The 7,971-nt window shown below is 53.5% G+C and overlaps 1 long non-coding RNA gene across 1 annotated transcript; it reads right to left on the bottom strand.

The window, feature by feature from the left end:
* Positions 1 to 1,381: 1,381 nt before the first annotated feature.
* LOC308195246 lies at positions 1,382 to 5,426 on the bottom strand. The gene is made up of 2 exons (XR_013951371.1): positions 2,612 to 5,426; positions 1,382 to 1,895 (listed from the first exon to the last, which is right to left on the bottom strand). It is a non-coding gene; the product is annotated as an uncharacterized lncRNA (long non-coding RNA).
* Positions 5,427 to 7,971: the final 2,545 nt, after the last annotated feature.

Below are 7,971 nucleotides of genomic sequence, written 5' to 3'. Positions count from 1 at the left end.
AGCTGGGCTATGCAAACAGCCTGGCCCCTGATCTCTCCATGCACAAGTCCATCTCTTCACTGAGGTGGCCGTGCTCTCTTCCCACCGCTGCTGCCCGCAGGCAGGGGAGGCTGCAGGGCTGGCAGGAATACGGAGGAGCTGAAGGGATGCAGCAAAGCTCATGCTGCTTTTACCGAGCACATCTAAAGCACGAGGCCAAACCGTTTATTTATGGTCTGGCTGATGTGCAAAACGTTGACCATGGTGAATGCTGCTAGAGAGAGAGCAGGCACCCTCGGGAGGGAGGCTGGTGCAGCGCCTCTGCTTGCCTCGTCCCTCCTGTACCCGTGCAAAGGCTGCTGCAGCCTTGCAGGAGCGGAGCTGCTGCATGCAAAAGCACAGTGCAAAACCACAACGGGCGCTAGCATGAGAAAAAGGGAACTGTGCTTGAAGAAGTGCTCTCGGCTATTTTGCAGGTTGACTGGGACAAGCTTGCAAGAGCTTGAGCCTGTGCACGTGTCCTGCCCCAAAGCATCATTGCTTATTATCAAATACCTGCAAAACACCACACCGGGCCACTGTGTTAAGCAGATACCTGGAGGGAAGTGAGGAAGGTCTGCGTAAGGGGTATGTGGGTGGAATGAGGAGCCACAAATCCAGCACCACCATGAATCTCGCTAATTTAGTTAAGCCCCTATATTTATTCAGTGCTCCGTAAGGCCTTGATTAGAGATTGGCTGGGGAGACATTTGTTTTAGATTACATGCAGCAAAGATCTCGTGCCTCTGAGAAGGCTCTGCTGTGTATCACTCCCAGGTGTTCAAATACCATGAATCAGATCCCTCAGTATTCTCATCTTTGGCTTAAAATAAAAAGAAAATAACACCAGCTCCTTTTCCATTTGTGTTTGGCTCTTGCAGCCTCTGAGGTACCTCGGTGGCCACTCCAGGGGTTTCTTTGCAGACCCCATGCTCTGAAGCACCCTGAGAAGCAGGAAGGGCAGAGCAGGGGGGCTGCATGTCACCCCCTCGCCCTCCTTCCCGGCTCATGTTGATGTTAAAGGCAACTCCATCAGGCCTGAGCTTGTTCTGTCCTTGAGGCATCTGTGGTATTTCGGACCCACACTCATCTCCAGCAGCCACGGCTGGGGAAGCAGCAGCCAGCAAAGACTTTTTTTCACTAGAGTCCTCCGGTCTCTCTTAAAGCTGGAGGGAAGCCCTTCCACCATCCCTGCCTCCTTTCACCCACAAAGATCGTTCACCACAGGAAAAACAGGTTTAAATAAGCAAAAAGGAAAATAAAAGAGCGCTCAGAAGGGAAATAGCTCTGCAAATTAAGACCCAAAGAATCCCCAAGGTATTTGATGCTTGAGCGGCTGAATGAGATGCCAGGCAAAGCATTCGGAGTCACTTATTTATTTAAATTGGCATGGGGACACTGCTCAAATTTGCTGCCTGCAGCTATCCACCAGATCCAGCAGAATGACGTGGGCATGGCAGGCAGGGGGGGCAGAGCCCCATCTCAGGAGGGCTAGGGTGCCTGTGCTATGGGGCTGCCTGCAGCCACCTGCCCCAAATAAATCTGGGGGAGGGAGGTAGCAGCAGCTGGGAGTGGGGGGGTCAAAGCTGTCCCTCCTAGAATTCCTACGGGGCTGTTTTTGGGGTTCTCCTCCAAATACCCCCTTGGAGGTCCCCACCAGCCCTCTCCTGCTCCATGACCAAACGCGAGCACTGCAGCACAAAGCTGTCGAACACATGGGGCACGGAGAAGCAGGAAGCAGCGATCGATTGCCTGAGGTTTGATGGGTCCACATACAGTCAGACCACCTCATTTTCAGCCACCAGCCTCTTCCTGGCCTCCTGCGGCTCAGGATGTAGAGAGCAGCCCGTGGGTTACTGCAGCCTGTTGGGACCGACCTGCAGAAATTCAGGCAGCTATGTAAGCAAGGAGAATTTCGTTTCCCTTCCCAAGCTGGGCTTGAGCTCAGCTGCATTCAGAGTAGAGGTTTGTTGGCTCAAGGTGGAAATGAAGGTGATCTAAACCCAAGCCCAGCTTTGTTTAGCTGTGTTACGCTCCTCTCTCTGGGGCTCTGCTGGCATTGTACACTGTTTTCCAGACTAGCACCAGGCATTTTGTGTGGACACGTTCCCAATGGCTTTCCAGGCGAGGAGCTGTGATAAAAACCTAACCTGTTATGTTGTAGGGCACTTCCTCTTTCCACTCGCATAATCAGAGAACAGCATTTATTTGGGACATTTATGGTTGCAAGGAATGGTACCCACGTTGTATGGCTCACCAAACAAAAAGGAAAACCCCACAATTAAAATGCAGCTAAAGAAAACACGCGAAAACCAAGATGTGGAACAAATCCCAGCTTGAATCATCTGGCTCCAAGACCTGCGTGGAGCCCATTGAGCTTGAGCTAATATCTATTCACAACATGCAAGGAGCAAAGACAAATAGGAATGGCCTGGAGCTAAAGTTTCACTGTGCCGCATCCGGAGACAACACCGACCCCTCTTCTGCTCTGGCACCGGTCGGGACAATGTTCCCTCCATGCCCTCCTCGTGCACTTCCAGGAAGGCCTCATCCCCTTTTTGCTCCCTTGCCTTGCATTTTGGGGCACACATACCTGCTGAAACCTTTTTTGCAAGGCTAATTGACCCCGCAGGATGCTATCTGCTGCCAGCACAACGTCGGCGCATCCTCCCGCTCCCCTGACCTGCAGGATTTTGTCACCATTGCAGGCAGCACGAGCTGGGTGAAGGAAACAGACAAAGTTAAGCCAGTTCCCATGAGCAGAACAGGTGATGGAGAGGATGCCTACAGCACTGAGCCAGATATTTTGGAAGTGCTCAGGAGGCTGAAGCTGCTGGCGGGGAGCGTGGTGGCGACAGGTAGCTGGGCTGGGTTACCTTTTAAATCTGCTCAGCTGCAGGCGGAGAAGATGCGATCAGACCTTTAGGTGTCATTTCCTTTCCAGCTCTCTGTTTGCTTCCTAATTTCGTGTTTCTGGGAATCCTTCCCAGCTCCAAAGATGGGTAAATCTTGGCGAGGGCACTGTGAGCACCGCAGCTCCCCGGCAAGCTGCAGCCCCCCAGGAGCGTGCCCAGGCGCTGGGCAGGGCAAGCAGCTCGCCGCAGCGTAACTGCATTGGCCCTGCAATAAGCTGTCACTCCAAGCAGGGTTTAATAGCTTCATTAGATTAATGAGCCTGGATGAACCGAGCCTGGGCAGTTCAGCCAGTGCAGCTGGAGCAAGCACCACGGTTAAGCTAACATAGCCAAATTTTGCCAAAGAAGAGGCCGAACGCTGATGGCTCTCACGCCTGTCCCAGACACGTCCCCAGGAAACCTGACTCGTGGCTGTGCTGCTGATGGTGATCCCGCAAGTGCCTGTCACTGTCTGAAGTGTTATCTCTGGGGGGCTCTGATAAGCCTCCGCATCTCACAGGCACTTCAGAGCAATAAAATAAGATGGCAAACAGCTCGCCAGCACACTGCCCCAGCCCCAGGCTGCCCCAGCCGGTCGCTGTTGCAAGGGATGGTTTTTGGGCACTGGAAGCACTCTCTTGTACCTGCCTCCAGCCAGAGCCGTAGCTATGAGAAAACCCTGTCCGACATCGATAACTCCCCTCCGCAGTGTTATCAGAGGCCTTATCAACACACGCAGCTGGTGCCGGCTGCAATGAAATTGGTTTCAAGCCTGTTTTCTTTGCAATTCCTCAGCTGGACATGCTTGTATCAGTCACAGGGGCCGGGGAAATCGATCTGACCCGAGTGGAAGCGCATTCGATCGGCAGCATTTTAACTCATCGGGCTGAAAATCCCCCCTCCTGCTCTGCTTCCTACACAGGGGTAACCTCGATAGCTAAGCTTTGATGGTGCTGGCGAGCACTTGAAGCCCACCAAAGAGTTAAATCTTCTTGTGCCTCGCCGAGGCCACCGCGAGCTTCCTGACGTTTCTCCCTTCAGCGGTTTCTCACCCGCTTGCTGCAACCCTCTGAGAGCCGCCCGAGCGCGCTGCTTTCGTTGGGTTTGCAGCTGAACGGCCCCGTGGCGGGCCCACGTGTGAGATCTGCCCCAGGGACCGGGGCCTCACGCCTTCCCGGGGAGGCTGTGGTGCAGCACTGAGGTGGGCACCGGACCCGGGGCTTCTCCTCCTCCGTGGGTGTTGGACCTGGCCAGCATCAGCAGCTCTTGGATGGCCCCAGAGGAGCCCAGTTGTCCTTCTCCTTCCCTCCCATGCCAGCGCGGGGGCTCTGAGCCACATCTCGGTGTCCCCAAGCATGCAGCTGCCACCAGGCTGGACAGGCCTGTGGGGGAAGGAGGTGCTTCTCGCCCAGCGAGTGGCTGGGGGAGTTCAGACAGAAGGAGATGGGGCAAATCCCAGCGAGAAGACAACATGGAAGCAGATGAGCTGCTCCAAGCACACACACTTGGGTTTCCCCCCCCTATGTTGTGATAAGGGGCCCTCGCCACAGATGGGATTGTTTGTGCTGCCCAGCGTGACCCGGTGGTACGAGCCCATGCTGAAAATCGCTTTGCCTTTAAGATCCTCAGCTGAAAAAGAAAAACGAAACAAACAAACAAAAAAGCAAATGCATTTCAGGAAATAATCCAGGGAGCAGGGCTGCCAGAAACCCCTAAGTGAGAGCAAACAATCCTTATCTGGCAAAGTTTTATGTTACTTAATAGCAGTGCAAGTTTAAAGGCATTTTTTTGTTGTTGTTGTTTCTGTTGCACACAAGGCATCATTTCTGGGTGGATCCTGTTATTAGTGTTGGTCCCTGAGTATTTCTATCAGGGTGTTTGTTCATCTTCCCCTTGTCTCTGCTGTAGCCTGATTGCTAGGAATGGTGATTGCCAGCAACTGTAATTTTTTTAGATCGGAGGCCTCAGAGCACTCAAGGAAGAGATAAATATCCTTGTCTTACCCTGCTGGCTTGGTGACCAATGACAGAAATGTCACTTTGTTGTTTTCCTCCCTGCCACCAGCAGTGCAAAACGAACAAGGGCATCAGATTTCAGGAGCGCTTGGCTCAAAGGGGGACTTTGTTTGTGGAGTCGGGCTCAAAAGGGCGTTAAAAGGGCTGGGATCCCAAAGGGGGAAACCAAGATGACCTTTTGGTGATTTTCTGCAGAAAGGGCATCAGCGAAAGTTGGGCTCTGCGGCCATTACCCGGGCTCTGTAGCTCAGTGCGAAGGAGTTAACCAAATGTCAAACTCCTTGCACGCAGGGAGCCCAAGAACCACTTATCAGCAACGGCCACATGGTGGAAAAAGGTCGCATAACGGCGGCGGAGCAGGAAGCGTTTATAGTTAGTTCCCCTTCGCAAAGGGACATGCGGAGTCACCCACGCCTGTACCAGCAAGGAACAGCCCCTCGGATGGGCACCAGGCGTCCCGACAAGTGATGGAGAAGCGCCTGTCCTCCTGCCTCTAGCTGGTACGTCCTAGGGGTAGACCCTGCGGGGGTTTAGCAGAGGGGCTGGGGATTAAAGCCCAGCACCCACCCGACACCCTGCCCAGAGGAGCTCGCCCACGCCTCCCACCTTTAGCATTGCCCAAGAAGAAAGAAAACAGGCCCACCGAAATCTGAAAACACACATGAAAAGGCTTTGCCTTCAAAGCCTTGCACCTGGCTAGGCTCTAGCACGGGGCTGGGGGAGGCACAAATATTTGCGGGGCTGACTGCATCGCCAAGGAGTGCGCGCTGCCTTCAGTCGCGAGCACACAAATTTCTTGGGCAGCAAATGAGCTGGGCTGAGGCTCAGCTGTGGCTGGGCGGTGTTTTATCTTGCTTAACCCATCGGAATTCATTTGCATGCAGAGGTTTGGATTTTAGACCATTTAAGGTTAACTCATTGCAATATGGTAATCGGCTTCTTCCCCCAGGAGCAGCCGCCGGGGGTTAGGGAACGCGAAGAGCAGAAGTTGCTCTGCGAGTGTGGGGTGAGAGGTTTCTGCCACCTTCGTGGCTGGGCTCGCTGAACCCCCGGGATGTCCCTGCAGCTCCCTTCCTGGCGCCAAACATCGTGCCCAGAGCTCAATCCCTCTCTCCCCAGCAGGAGAGGGGCAGGAAGCGAGCACACAGGGCACGCTCTGCGTTCTCGCCCTCTTCCCGCTTGTTGGAGAGCTCATCCGAGTCGCTTTGCTGAGAGATATCCTCCTCGCTGCCAGGTTTGGTTGGACTTGGCCGGTGGTTTCAAACCGTATTGTGGGCGGCTGATAGACAGGCAGATAGACAACGTGATCGTGAGAGCTTCGTTTCTGTAAGAAATCGGGCTAAAAATGACTCCTCATCCCGAGGGAGCTTGTCCAGCATGTCTCAGTCTGAAGTATGCAAAGCAGAGAGAAAACACTACAGAGGCAGCAATGGTTAGGTTGCTAATTCGAGACCCACAGTCAAATTTCTCCCCTACCACAGACTCTCCGATTGGTCTCCAGCAAATCATATAACTTTTCTAATCCTCAGTTCCTTTTATGTAAAACAGAGCCAAAGGTTTGGGGTTTTTACCTTTTGGAGGTGGTACGATGGCTACATAAATTAAAAATTTTGAGGCGCTTGGATGCTGTATCTAAGCCTACAGCCTCGGTCTGGTGCCATCAAAGCACCTAAGATCATTAAAATAAAAAAATATATATATAATAAAAAATACAACTTCTGCTGCCTGGGTCCACAACCCCAGACCCACGTGGGTTTGGAAAGAATATGCAGGGTACCCGGGTGCACTGGTGGTGGTATTTCAGCCCACACTGCACCACTTCTGCATCGCTCTGGTCCAGGGTAAGAGTAGCAAAACCTTGTCTTTCCCCACACAAAGGCTGAAAGGAATGGGTAAAATTTCCTCCCCCCCAAGTCTTTGCAAGGGTGTAAGAGAGGTGCAGACGCCCCGGGGAGGCTGAGGGACCTGGCTGTGCAGTGAGGAGTGCTCGGTGTGGCAAACACTGTTTGTCACAGGACAGGGGAGCTGTGGTATTGCAGCTGCCTCTCTGCACGGGGATGCTATTCTAGCTCCCATGTGTGGTCTGATGCTCCTGAATATTTGCAGTCGCTGGGTTAACCCTTTAGTTTTCTTTCTGATTAACATGTAAAAGTAGTGGCTGTCTTCAAACTGCTCAGGGAACAATATCTGAAGCAAGGGGTAATGTACTGCAAGCTAAGGAGGTCCGAAACTGCAATGCTTTCTTCCCATCAGTGTCAACCTCCCCTTCTGTGATGGGCGTTTGCTGGCTGGGGGAGAGGAATCGGAGATTGCTGCCCATCCCTAACGGGATTTGTGCTCCCAGAGCTGAAATCACCCACACAAACAAGGCTAATGCCATCGCTTGCCAGCCCTCCCCCCCCAAAAAAAAGCTGTCATGGACCCGACGCAAATTGAATCGTGGCTGCCAAATTCCCCTGGGGCTGCGGGAGCTGAGGGCTCCCTCCAAGCCCAGCTTTCTGCTAGGGACCCCTGGCTGCCCTGGAGAGCATCCTCCCATAGATGAGAGACCTCATCCCAGTCCCAGAGATGGGGATGTCGTCGTCTTTGAGGTGTGTTCCCACTGACATCACGGAGATGGAGCCTTTCAGGGTCCTCAAGGACTCGCATTGGTGTTCTGCCCCAAAATTATCTCTCTCATACGGTGAGAACTTCACTTGTTGTACCATTGTCTTCCTCCTCCATCCTCACTCCTCTCCCTCAGTCCTTCTGCAATGCTCCTGAGGCACTTTTGAAGCCAGGTCACCTCCGGGTGCCAGCAGCCCTCCTTCCACCTGAGTTTGCAGAGGGGAAAATTCCCCTTCACTTCTGCAATCTCTTTGTGCGAGCTCTGAGACCGTCTCAACCTTGGCCTTAAAATTAGGATGGCCACTTCTTGGTGCTGGCTGGGGAAGATGGCGAGGACAGGCAGAAGGTGGGGCCGTGGGGCCTCTTCTTCCTCAGCCATCTCTTGCGGATCCCCGTCGGGATCCCATGGGAGCGGGTGGCAGCGGTTGGAGAGCCGC

The sequence above is a fragment of the Anser brachyrhynchus genome (assembly GCF_964034855.1).
Source record: "Anser brachyrhynchus genome assembly, chromosome: 1".
Classification (NCBI taxonomy): Eukaryota; Metazoa; Chordata; class Aves; order Anseriformes; family Anatidae; genus Anser; species Anser brachyrhynchus.
The sequence above is the reverse complement of the archived record's forward strand: the minus strand, read 5'-3'. Positions and strand labels throughout refer to the sequence as shown.